This window comes from Pyrgilauda ruficollis, unplaced genomic scaffold (assembly GCF_017590135.1).
Source record: "Pyrgilauda ruficollis isolate IOZ18807 unplaced genomic scaffold, ASM1759013v1 scaffold138, whole genome shotgun sequence".
Lineage (NCBI taxonomy): Eukaryota > Metazoa > Chordata > Aves > Passeriformes > Passeridae > Pyrgilauda > Pyrgilauda ruficollis.
Genome location: NW_024512321.1, coordinates 958,738 through 971,375, shown reverse-complemented (window position 1 = coordinate 971,375; position 12,638 = coordinate 958,738). Strand labels below are relative to the sequence as shown.

Below are 12,638 nucleotides of genomic sequence, written 5' to 3'. Positions count from 1 at the left end.
AATGATACATTACTGCAGCTTAATTTGGGCTTGTGTGAAAGAATAAAGGTAAAGATATCCCAGCTGACAGCAAAAAAAACTGCAATAGCCCTTTGCCCAGGCCAGGCCCCAGCCTAGGATTATGGGTGAAAAAAAATCACATGCATATTGATAATCCCTGGGATAATCCTGAACAGTGCCCTTGAAGCTGTCAGGAGCCTCGCTGAGGTTTGAAGATTCCTTCCTTAAGATCTGACATACAAATTCTATGCAACATTAAATAAATAATAACCACAGCTAGAAAGGAATAGCACTGTCTTGGATCCCAGCTCCTCTGGGCTCCTTTTCTCCCAATACAGACCACAGTTAACTTTCATTCAGATCCACCAGCAGAGCCATGAGAGAGGGCAGGAGAGCTGAGTTGTGGCTCTGCTCTTCTCCTCCTGGGTGACAGAGGACAAAGCACTCCCTGGATTTCTTCTTCCCCACCTGAAAATGACACAGTTCTGGTTCTGGGGACAGCCCATCACTCATCAGTGCAATTATGACCCTTTCCATTTTTGTCTCCTTGGCTGGCTGGTGGTGGATTGGATCCATCACCCAAAAAATGAGGGGGACTGATGTGCTTCCCACCCATTTTGCTGTCTGTGATGCCTCAGGTTTTAGCTTTTATATTTTTCAGATTCTGTACTGCTTTAGTGTGTACTTCTGAGCTTCATATTAGGGGATAGCAAGCTCTCTTCACAGAATAGGGAAACAAAACAGTTCCTTCTCTAGCTGGGGACCAAGGACAAATGATCCAAATTTCAGGCTCAAGAGCATAAACAACAGTTGGTTGAAGAGAGAAAAACAAGAAGGATGGGACTTCATAAGCTAAAGCTGTAATTGGACAATTAACTCCAATATGCAAATGGACCAAAACTTATAAAAGTGTGACTGGTCGTCCATTTTGTGACCATTTTGGGTTCATCTTGGGTGTAGCCCTGGCTGGGCTCTTGTGCTGCCCAAGGTGTATCCATTGAGGCTTTCTGATAAATCCCTACTTTATTCTTTAGCTCTGTCCAGTCTCTGTTCTAGGTCAGCCTTCACAAGGCATCACCTGCACTTCCATCCTCAGCAGCAAGAAAGGCTCTCCTCAAACCTGGAAGATCAAGGTTCTTGCTGGGTCAGGCTTCAGACCACCACCATAAAGTCACAGAGTGGTTTGAGTTGGAAGGAACCTTAAAGATCATCTCATTCCAACACCTTTCCACAGGCAGGGACACTTTCCACTATCCCACTATTCCACTATCCAGGGCTCCAAGCCCTGCCCAAGCTGGCCTTGGACATTTCCAGGGATGGAGCAGCCACAGCTTCCCTGGGCAGGGCCAGGGCCTTACCACCTTCACCCTGCCATGCACCAGGGTTAATTTATTCCCTCAGAGACAGCCAGCAAACCCCCTCCTGACATCCCACCAACATTCCACATGTTAGTGGAACCCCCTGGAGATGCAGCTCTGGCCTGAAGCAGAAGGGAGCTCTGGGAGATGAACACTCATCTTCCAACTGGTCAGCGCTGTAATTCAATTAAAGGATTTGCAAAGCCCTGGAAAGAGCCTTGACAAGTCTGAAAATCGTTCCATTCCGTGAAATTCGGCTTTCTGACCTCGCTGCATCAGTTATTTTCCTGACTGAGGGTTAAAGTGCATCCAAATAAATCTGATGGACAGGACACAGAGGATTTATCCTCTCCAGGACTTTTGCTCATTGCCTTTCGGGATGGCCACTGGGAGAATCTGTCGAGCTCCACATCGAGTTGGCTGTCAGAGCAGGCTGGGTATTCCACGTTTTTGCTAATCCTCTCTGCCATGGGGCTGAGAGGCCACGGAGAGCTCAGGTGGGATGCGCAGGTTGGTGTCTTGTGCCCTCACATGAGCAATCTCACAGTGGTGGCCCTGAGTCTCCTCATCCCACCTCATGAAGACCAAAACTGACGTGGTGACACTCCCTGCTGCCCACACAAAACAAAAAACACGATGGGGGCTCCTCTGGGTGACCAGTCTGACCATCAAATTCACCTTTAGATAACCATTTCTCAGTGATAAATAGGAATACTTATTTTTGCTCACTAACAGGAGCTCCTCGATCCCAGATGTCCTGACATTTCGAGGAGCTGTCTGATGTTATTTAGCACAGCAGGCTCAGGGAAAACTGAGGCACGAAGCTTACACTGATTTGCCCAGACACACAGAAAGTTCATCATTAGACAAGGGCTGCATCCTGGGCACTGTGGCCTCTTTTTGCTGCTGTTTTAGCAGAACATTTCCTCTTCTAGCACGGTGCACAAGCAGTCAGGTGAAAATGAACACAAGTCCTTTTCTCCTCTTTAAAGCAGGGGCAAATTTTCCCCATCCTTATTCACAGTGTGCCATTTCTGGAGTCTTTTTCACCACATCCATCAGTCCTACCTTGTCCATCCTGCCAGTCCATCACCTTTGAACAATGGCATGGACTCAAGAACCTGCACCCTGACCATTCCCCATGGAATCCCATCATGAGAATGAGGTGTCTGGGACTGGAATGGACAAAACAGATAAAAAGAGATATCAACCCCAAGTGCCACATCTATGCATCTTTTAAATCCCTATGGGGATGGTGACTCAGCCACCACCCTGGGCTGCCTGTTCCAGGGCTTGACTACTCTTTCCATGAAGTAATTTTCCCTAATATCTATTTTATTGGCAGGGATGCCCTGATGAAGGCAGAAATGATAGCCACCTGGGATAGTGGAAGGTGTCCCTGCCCATGGAACAGGGTTGGAATGGGCTGATCTTGAAGCTCCCTCTATACTCAAACAATTCTGTGATTCTATGATGAAATTTTAGAAATACAAAATTTATTTTGGTTGTGGTGGACACTGCTGTTTCTCACTTGCAGTTCAAGGATTCATTAAAAAATGAGGCATTTTAAGAAGTTCATCTGAACTTGCCCCAGTCTTGCAAGAAAGTTGAACAAAGAAACCTGATGGGGAAACTTCTTCTTGTGCTCTTAGCAAAGGTAAAACGTAAAACATCACCTGCTCAAACATCTGCCTAGTGCTGATGGTCTGGGCTTTGTCCAGCCCTGGTCCTGAGGCACTTGTGGTCATAACACAGCTTCCTCAAATCCCACACAGGCTGCTCTGGAGCCCTCAGCTCCCAGCAAAGCCAATATTCCAGAGGATACAGACCTGGTAAGATCTGCTGGTTTCGAGACAGAAACATTTGGAAAGTGGTGCTCTGTACCCACAGACAGAATTTCTTGTGGCCATAAAGGCAGACTAAATCAATCCAGCAAAGAAGCACACAGAGAGAAAGCAACTCCACTCTGAATTTCACACACTGAGGGTGCAGAGCATCCTGCTGGTGCAGCTCTTTGTGTCTCCTCCGTGCACCTGAGCCTGCCTTGAAGCTGGTTCAAAGCTGCACCCTGTTGAGTCACTGGAGTTAGAGCACACCAAAATCAGGCAGCAGATTTCCCCAATCTGCCTTTTTTCCCCCACACTTCAAAGCCTGGAGCTGTGATCCAAAGCTCTCCACCAGCACCCACAGATGCCTGGGGCTGTGCTGTTACAGCCCGGAGTCCCCTCATGCAACCTGGCAAGTCAAGTTGGATTTCCACCACAAGCCACCCTCAGCAGCCTGGCATGTCCAGGAAGATGGCTCCAGGAGAGCTGGCAGGGATGCAGGCAAGACAGGGATGCAGCCACAGAATCATGGAATTGTTGGCTGGAAAAGATTCTCAAGCCAAACTCTTGACTTCCCAGGAGAAAAATCCTGGGCGAAGGGATTTTTTCAAAGAATGTGAATGCCACAAATATCCAATCCAAACCTTGCCTGGTGTGACTTGAGGCTGTTTCCCCCTGTCCAGTCGCTTGTTACCTGGGAGAACAGATTGACCCTCACCTGGCTGTCCCTCCTGTCAGGGACTTGTGGAGAGCCAGAAGGTCCCCCCTGAGCCTCCTTTTCTCCAGGCTGAGCCCCCCCAGCTCCATCAGCTGCTCCTGGTGCTTGTTTGTTTGTTTGTTTGTTTGTTTTTTCAGAATACAGAGGACAAACACAGGTGAACACAGAAACCATCCCGAACCTCACAAGGCTCCAGCTCTCACCCTCAGCACCGAGCTGAGGTTGGGAATCACATCACTGAACCCAAAGCCCCTTCCCAGTGGGAGCATCCTCCAGGTGTCAGTGTCTGGCTTCTGCCAGGTCTGTAGAGAGAATTCATTTATTCCACCCATATTCCTGACTTGGCTAGGGAAGCAAGGCAACATTTGATTCAGAGCCCCTGAATCCTCTGTCCTCTCCCCTCTTCCCTTCTGTCAAAAGCCATTAAACCCTGCTCTGCTGGCAGGCAGCAAAGGCCCTGTGCTCTCCTGCTCAGCTTCTCCTGCCTCCTGTGCTGTGAAAGGCACTGGAAAACAATTCAGCACCTGCTTTCCCAGCTCCATGGACAATTCTGACCACTGCAAAGGCCAAAGGAGTTGAACTCCTGTCCCAAACAGGGATGGACATAGCCCTGTGCTCTGCTGCTTTGTGCTGACAGAATTGGCCACCTCTTTCCTGAAACACCTGGAATCCAGGCAACAACTCCCAGTCCCTGGTCTTAGGAGAGACCAATTAGTCCCTGATCTTCTCCCCTCTTATTTCATGCCATGAGGAGTTGTGAGCAAGGGAAAGTGAAAAGAGAGGCAGAGGTGCCACCCACGAATCTCAGAGTCACTCGAAGGGGCTGGGATTAATAAATCAAAATCAGGAAAAGGTGTCCTTGTAACAAAGGAGGTGTCTGGCAAAACAGCCCCCTGAAATCTGCCCTTCTTTGTGCTCCCAGCAGCCCCAGAGCCCAGGCTGAGCAGGGATAAATCCTCAGGCTCTGGAGGTGTGACTGGGTTTCACTGCACTGCCCTGTTTTGTCTGCTCTCACCCAGGGCTAGAAAAAGGCTCCTGGGACCATAATTCCATCTGCCTGGTTGCACACTGCGAGTGCAGTCAGACAGGCTGAATTAAGGGATCCTTCTAACTGGGTTTAACACAGGGGAACTAATGGGAATATTCAGATTAACCTCCCTGCATGCCCCTGTGTAGCCAGCACGAGCCTTTCTTCCCTCACTGACATCCCCTCAACACATCCACAGGAGCAGTTGGGAAAGGCAGGATTTGCAGCTGAAGACATGGGGAATTAAGCTGATTAAGGGCAATGGAGCTGGAACAGGGGGACTGGCAAACACCAGAACATGTTTGGGATCACATGAAGGGCAGTGTTGTTTCTTCACATCTGGATTGTTGCAGTAAAATATAGGTATAATATATAATTTGTATAAAATTAATAAGTAATAGGCCATTAATAGATCCAAAGGGGAGAGCAGTGCACTGATTTCTGACAGGGTTTTAGGGTTTTAACAGACCACCAGGTCAAGGGAGGTGACCTCTGCTCTGCTCCTGTGAGACCCTTTCTGGACTGTGTCCAACTCTGAGGCCTCCAACACCAGGACATGGAACTGCTGGAGAGATTCCAGAGGAGACCAAAAAAACGATAAGGGATTGAGCTCTTCTTCTCTGGAGCCCAGCTGGGAGAGGTGGGGGTGTTCAATGTGGAAAAAATAAAGTGTCAGGGACACCCTAGAGCCCCTTCCAGTGCCTAAAGGGGCTCCAAGAGAGCTGGAGAGGAACTTTGGACAAGGGATGGAGAGCCAGGACAAGGGGGAATTTTTTTAAGTGGAAAAAGGGTGGATTTAGGTGGGATATTAGGGAGAAATTCTTCCCTGTGAGGGTGGTGAGGCCCTGGCACAGGTTGCCCAGGGAAGCTGTGGCTGCCCCATCCCTGGAAGTGTCAAAGCCAGGTTGGATGGGGCTTGGAGTGACCTGGGATAGTGGAAGGTGTCCCTGCCCATGGCAGGGGGGTGGAACTCGAGGACCTCTGAGGTCCTTTCAAGCCAAACCATTCAGTGACTCTGTGAAGTGTCTGTATCTGGGGGAATCATTCATCCCTGCCAGCACAGCCATGGAACTCGAGGACCTCTGAGGTCCTTTCAAGCCAAACCATTCAGTGACTCTGTGAAGTGTCTGTATCTGGGGGAATCTGGGGCTGTGACTGCCTGATCTACAGCTCTGGCAGGGTCATTCATGCTCTGGGTGACAGACGGGGGAAAGAGAAGCTGTTTCTTGACTTTGGAAAGCTTTTCTTCAAAAGACAAAGACTGGGAGGTGGATTAACTGATGTGATGAGCAAAATGATTTCTGTGGGACATTAGAGATATGACAATTTCTGTGTGACACAATTCTGGTGGTGGGGAGTAGAGGAACCAAGGGAGCTGTACATGCCCCTCCAAAGGGAATCAGACCAGCAAAGCTGGAATCACAAAAAGTCCCAAAAAGCACAGGAAAGAAAAGTAAATGCCTTTCTCTTTCAACAAGTGGTGTGGAGCCCATGGAACTCGCACCGTGTCCTGCTCCTTGTGGCGCCTTGCAAGGACTTTCCTTTTATCCTGTAGGGCGTGCAGTCAGGAATTCAGACAGCCTGGGATTCTGCAGATTAGACACTGGATATCCCACCCAAAAAAAAAAAAGGGAATTTCAAGCATAGTAGCTGCACTTCAAGATTCATGGGGTATCTAGACCATAAACACTAAAGAATACAATTAACCTATGAAAAAATTACACAAACAATTCCTTCTTCTAGGATATTTTGGGGGCTCCTCTGAGATGTTCCAGACAAAGCAAATGAACAAAAACACCCTGAAAAAAACTTGCTCTGACACTTCAAAACTCTCCCAGTGGTTTGTGTCCCTGGCACCTCCAGGACCAACCCACACCCTACCCCTCAATCAGTTCCCGTCTGAAAAAATCCCATGAGCAGGACTGTCCTCAGCCTCTGGGAGTTGTATTTTAGGATACCACGAGTTTCCAGGTGATTTCACCCCATCCCAGAGCTGAGGCAGTGTTTGTTTTGTTCTCCAAGCCTAACCTTGCTCGCACAGGTCACCTTCCTAAACAGTGAGGTTTGCATTTTTTAAGTCAGGTAGGTGAAAGGCTTTAATTACTGGAACAATCTTTCCCAAGGGAAGCCGAGGGTGTCCTTGAATTAAAACCACAGATTCCCGAGGCGCTTTCTCTTCCAAGAGCAGAAAAGCTTTTATGCAAATATTTTGGAAGGTTTGGAAAGGCCTCTTAAGATCAGTTATTGTAATGCCTGGTTATTATAATGCTTAGTTATTAAAATGAGACAGAGGAGCTGCTCGATGGAGCCAGGTGTTCCCTGTGGGATGAGGGTTCCCCTGGCAATGCAGACCTGCTGGATCTCACTCTTTGTGTGTCTGGGGTTGGATTTCACACCTGCATGGCCTGATTTTGTCTCCTGCACCAGGGGCTAAAATGCAAGCCCTCAGCTGGCTTAGACCCTGCTGTCACCAAGGAGGGGATAATTAGTGCTCAGCTGTTGCAGCCTGATCCCATGTTGCCTCTCCAGACACTTCACAGGATTTTGGGATGGAAGGGACTTTAAATATCTTCTCATTCCAACCCCCTGACATGGGCAGGGACACCTCCCACTATCTCAGATTGCTCCAAGCCCCATCCAGCCTGGCATTGGACAATTCCAGGGATGGGACCTTCCTGGGCATTCCAGTTTTCAGGTTTCCAACACCACCCTCACAGTAAATAACTTCATCCTAATATCCAATCTAAACCTCCTTTATTTCACCTCAAAGCCATTTCCCCTTGTCCCATCACTCCATGCCCTTATCAGACATCCCACACATAGTGGTTTGTGACTGTCCCTTTCCATCTCACACCAGTTCTCCTCATTTACCTGACCCTGTGCTCAAAGAACACCCAAAGACAGCTTTGATGGCCTGAACCCAAATTCATCAGCCCCATGGGGCAGCAGGACTGCTTTGCAACACTAAACAGCCCCACACCTTCCTCTGCAGCCACAGCATCATGGAATTGTTAAGGCTGGAAAAGATTACGGAGCATAACTCTTGACCCACTACTGCCACGTTCACCCCTATACCTCATCTCCAAGTGCCACATCCACACATTTTTTGGACACTCCCAGGGGTGGTGACTCTAACACTTCCCTGGGAAGCCTGTTCCAAAGCCTGACCACTTTCCCAGTGAAGAATTTTTTCCTAATATCGAATCTAAACCTCCACTGGTGCATCTTGAGGATCAAACTCATCAGCCCCATGGGGCAGCAGGACTGCTTTGCAACACTAAACAGCCCCACACCTTCCTCTGCAGCCACAGAATCATGGAATTGTTAAGGCTGGAAAAGATTACGGAGCACAACTCTTGACCCACTACTGCCACGTTCACCCCTATACCTCATCTCCAAGTGCCACATCCACACATTTTTTGGACACTCCCAGGGGTGGTGACTCTAACACTTCCCTGGGAAGCCTGTTCCAAAGCCTGACCACTTTCCCAGTGAAGAATTTTTTCCTAATATCGAATCTAAACCTCCACTGGTGCATCTTGAGGATGTTTCCTCTTGTTCTGTCACTTGTTACCTGGGAGAAGAGACTGACTCCAACCTCATTAAAATGTCCTTTCAGGGAGTTGTAAAGACACACGAAGTGATGCTGTCACCACCAGTAACAAACCTTGGCTCTATCTCCCTGTTCCCATTGCCAAATGAAATCCCTGTTGTGCACCAGGGCAAGGCAGGTGAGAAATGAAACTCTGGTGATGCACAAGAACATGAGCACACAACCATGGATGTATTTATCAACTCCTCCCCTGTCCCAGGAGGAGAAAGAGGGAGCAGACCAGATCCTGCCTGGGTTTTCACTTCATCAGGGCTAAGCAGCCAATAATTACTCCAGATGAATACCCTTGGAGGAGAGCCAGAGCATCCCAAATCATTCTCTGATTTCAACTTTCAATTTACCCAGCCCATGCTAAGCTCATTAATCACACTCCCAGCACCCAACACAACAGAAATTAGTCCCTGATCTTCTCCCCTCTTATTTCATGCCATGAGGAGTTGGGGGCAAGGGAAAGAGAAAAGAGAAGCAGAGGTGCCACCCACGAATCTCAGAGTCACTCGAAGGGACTGGGATTAATAAATCAAAAATCCATTGTTAATAGTACAAGCTTAAATATCCATCTAAATGCAAATGAATGAACACTCAAGGGTTCTTCCTCTTTTTTTATGTCCAAGTGCTCTGTTAGACAGCTCCATCTTTGAGGAAGCACATGGTCACCAGGTAATTGTCTGATTCTAACTGCAATTTTACAGTCCAACCCTGCACAGCCCATGGATTTTAAGTGGCCTTTAAAGGATTTTGGCATGCTCTGGATGGTATTGGAAGCTCAGGTGGCTGCAGGAACAGGCAGGAGCTCTCAAGGGAGGATTGCTCCAGGTTTCCAGCCTCTGCACCTGTTCTGTCACAGGAGGCAAGGGGTTAAATCCAGAGGCTAGGTCACTGGAATGAGGGATTTGGGTCACCAAGATTTGCAGCCTCAGGTGGGTGAGCGTGGGGAAGCTCCATCTGGCCACCCATCCTTGGAGCAGGAACATGGAGAGCAGCACAAGAGGAATCTTGAAGGGTCTGAGCATCTTCTGAGAAAGCAACCTGATTCACAATTGTCTCCTATATTCTATAATTTTTCTTCTTTGAACTCTAAATAGTTAAATGTTCACAAAAACATTAAGGTATGGGTTAAAAGTTTGATTATGGAAGGTGGGCTGGCTCAGTGGAATTAATAACTTGAAGGAAGGGACCTGTGTGCTCTGACAGAGAATGACCCTTGTTGGGTTTTTGCTCGTTGTGCTAAGTCTTATCTGGAGTATACAGGAAGGAATAGGATGGGTGGTTCCACAGCTGAAGTAGAATGAGTGGGTGACACTGGCCACTAGCTGGATTGAAGCATGGACCCTCAAAGAACACGCTGTGAAGATGATAATTCAAGGCAGAACAAATAGGATTTGCCATCCCCAGGCTGGCTTGGGCTGCAGAGAATGCAGCAGGGGGGAGAACAGGCAGGGAACTGAAGCTGTAAATTCATTAAATTGGTCAGAACTGGGAAATGGGATTTCACAGAACGGTTTGGCTTGGAAGGGACCTTCAAGAACATTTAATTCCAACCCCTCTGCCATGGACAGGGGCACTTTCCCCCAGACCAGGTTACTCAAAGCCCCATCTGACCTGATCCTCAACACTTCCCGGGATGGGACATCCTTAGTTTCACCCATTTGCACAACCACTTTATAGGAAAACCTCCAGGCCACAGGGAGAGGTGGCAGGAATGAGAAGATGGGAGCAAAGCGGGAAATCACAAAAGAGTGGCTGAACCATGAGGTTTCATGTCACAGAGTCACCAATCAGGACCTCTACCACATACCAGGCAACAAGTCCAGGGTGCAAAAGTTCTTGTTCCAAGCAGGAAACAGTTACCCAAAATTGTGATTCAAACCCCTCGACAGATCCAGAGCACTGTTCGAGGTGAGCAGTCAGGACTGGGGAACAGAGTTTGCATAATTTGCCTTTCATTAGACTTTCCCAGGAGGCAGCAGAGGTAGCAAATCAGCTCTAAAATGTTGTGCAAATCAGCTTTTGAAATATTGCACAAACAGCTTGGCAGCTCCCCTGGCCAGAGCTTGCCGGATCAGCTCTAAGTGTTTGGAACATCGTCCGAGCAAAAATCTGCTGACATCAGGATCTGGGGCTTTTCAGCTGCTCAAGATTGTAAATGTTGGTTGCAAACACTTGCAGGTGTGCACACGCACACCCCAAAATCCCAAAACACGGGGAAAGTGGAGGCTTAGCAGCAGCATTTGCACAACCAACCTGCCGGGGGGTTGGAATCCATCCTTGAAAACTGAACTGTGGCCTTGGTGCCAAGAAATTTCCTTCTCAGCTCTTAGCTCTCATTCTTTGGTGCCATGAGGATGCAGGGATTAAAGACTAAAAGGAATCCCAGCATCTTGCACTCCCAGAGGGACAGCAGGCAGCCCAAGAAGCTGCTGAGCCTTGAGAGGAAGAGCTCCCAGGGCAGGAATGTCTGGTCTAGGGGGTTGGAATGAGATGATCTTTAGGATCCCTTCCAACCCAAACAATTCTCTAGGATGCTGATGATGCTGAACTGGGCACTGCTTTGCCTCCAACTCAGAAATGCCATCCAAACCTCTCAGTCCATGCTCAGCACTGGTCAAACATTCATCTGTGTACTACCAGGCACTTCCCAGTGCCAGCTCTGACAGATTCCTTGCACCCACCCTGGATGGCATCCCTATCCCTCAGCCATGTCCAAGCTGGATTTTGCTCTTTTCATGCTCAGACTGCAGCTAATTAAATCCAGGTCTGAAACATCTCCATGTTCCTGGACACAACCCTCTCTCTGCTTTTGGAAAGCCAAAAGTAATGGGATGGAGTGCAGAACAAAAGAGGCAATGGTTCCAGCTCCTGCCTTTACCTGCCAAGAATTGAGTTGTTGTACAAGTGCTTTAATTCCATTCCAGCATGGAGAAACAACAGATATACCAGAGCAGGCTAGCTCCTGAACCTGCCCACCAATCCAACCCTCTGTGCTGACCCACACACTCTTTGGCACACAGAAAATATTTTAAAACCCCCTTTTATTAAATTCTTAAAAGTCCACCTGCATCTCAATCATCTTCTAACACTGGAGCAATTTTCACTAGAAGCCAGAGGGACCAGTTCTGCCCTGGGCTACAACACAGGTGTGATTCCACAACCAGGGAGAACCTCTGGGTTCTTCAGCTTTGCTTTGGATCCACTCAGAGATGCCAAATTAATCCCAGACCAACGGGAACTGAGCAGAGTGTAAATATGTTGCCTGCCTCTGTGTGCATATGCTACTTAATGGAGCATAAAAGGACAAGAATGGAATCATTTTTCAGATGCTGCTGGTAATAATAATAAATAATAATAATAAATGCAGGGGCATGTGCCAAATGTCTGAGATCTCAAGGAGAGGAACTGACTGCAAGCAGAAGAGGAGCCAGGTAGGTGCTCAAACTGAGATGCAAAAGTCAGTGAAGTAAAACCACCATTAAATCAAACACTTTGTATCCTTGTCAAGTTCACTCAGGATTTAAGACCTCACTTTCAGAGTGGCTTTTTTTTTTCTTTCTAAGATGCACATTCTTTGACAACTACTCCCCATATGGGATTTATGGTCCCAACTCTTTGTGGTAACTTGGGATTGGTTTTTTTTTAACCCAGCTGGCCACAAGTACATCACTCAAACCCTCCTGAACAGCACCAGTCATCATTCGAATTCTGGCAAAAGTCATTTTTCCATATCACAGAAGCACAATGTAAAGTTCATATCACCTGAACTTCACCTCCACAGGCCATATTTGCAACTGATTTTTTGTTACTCTCTTTATGGTGCATGATTTGGGGTGAGCACTGCAGAGAGCCAAGCACAGCTGTGCTGAGCTCAATCTGAAAACTTCCTAAGTCCTGGGTCCCAGCTCATGCATGCTTTATGTGGAAAAATCCAAAACAGCACTAAAGGACAGCTCAGAGAGAAGCAGTGGACGTGTGAAGGAAGAAGCACTCCCCACCGGGGCAAAGAAAATGAGTAGAGAGAGCAAGAACTGACACATCACGGCTAAAATTGTGATGATTTCACCCAAAAAAAGCAAACAGACCTGTGAGATTAAAGAGAAAC

The 12,638-nt window shown here is 47.8% G+C and overlaps 1 protein-coding gene across 1 annotated transcript in view; it reads right to left on the bottom strand.

Moving 5' to 3' along the window:
* Positions 1-12,638, bottom strand: part of ADGRB1 (adhesion G protein-coupled receptor B1) — a 198,183-nt gene that overhangs the window by 104,263 nt on the left and 81,282 nt on the right. The gene's annotated exons all lie outside the window — the stretch shown is intronic.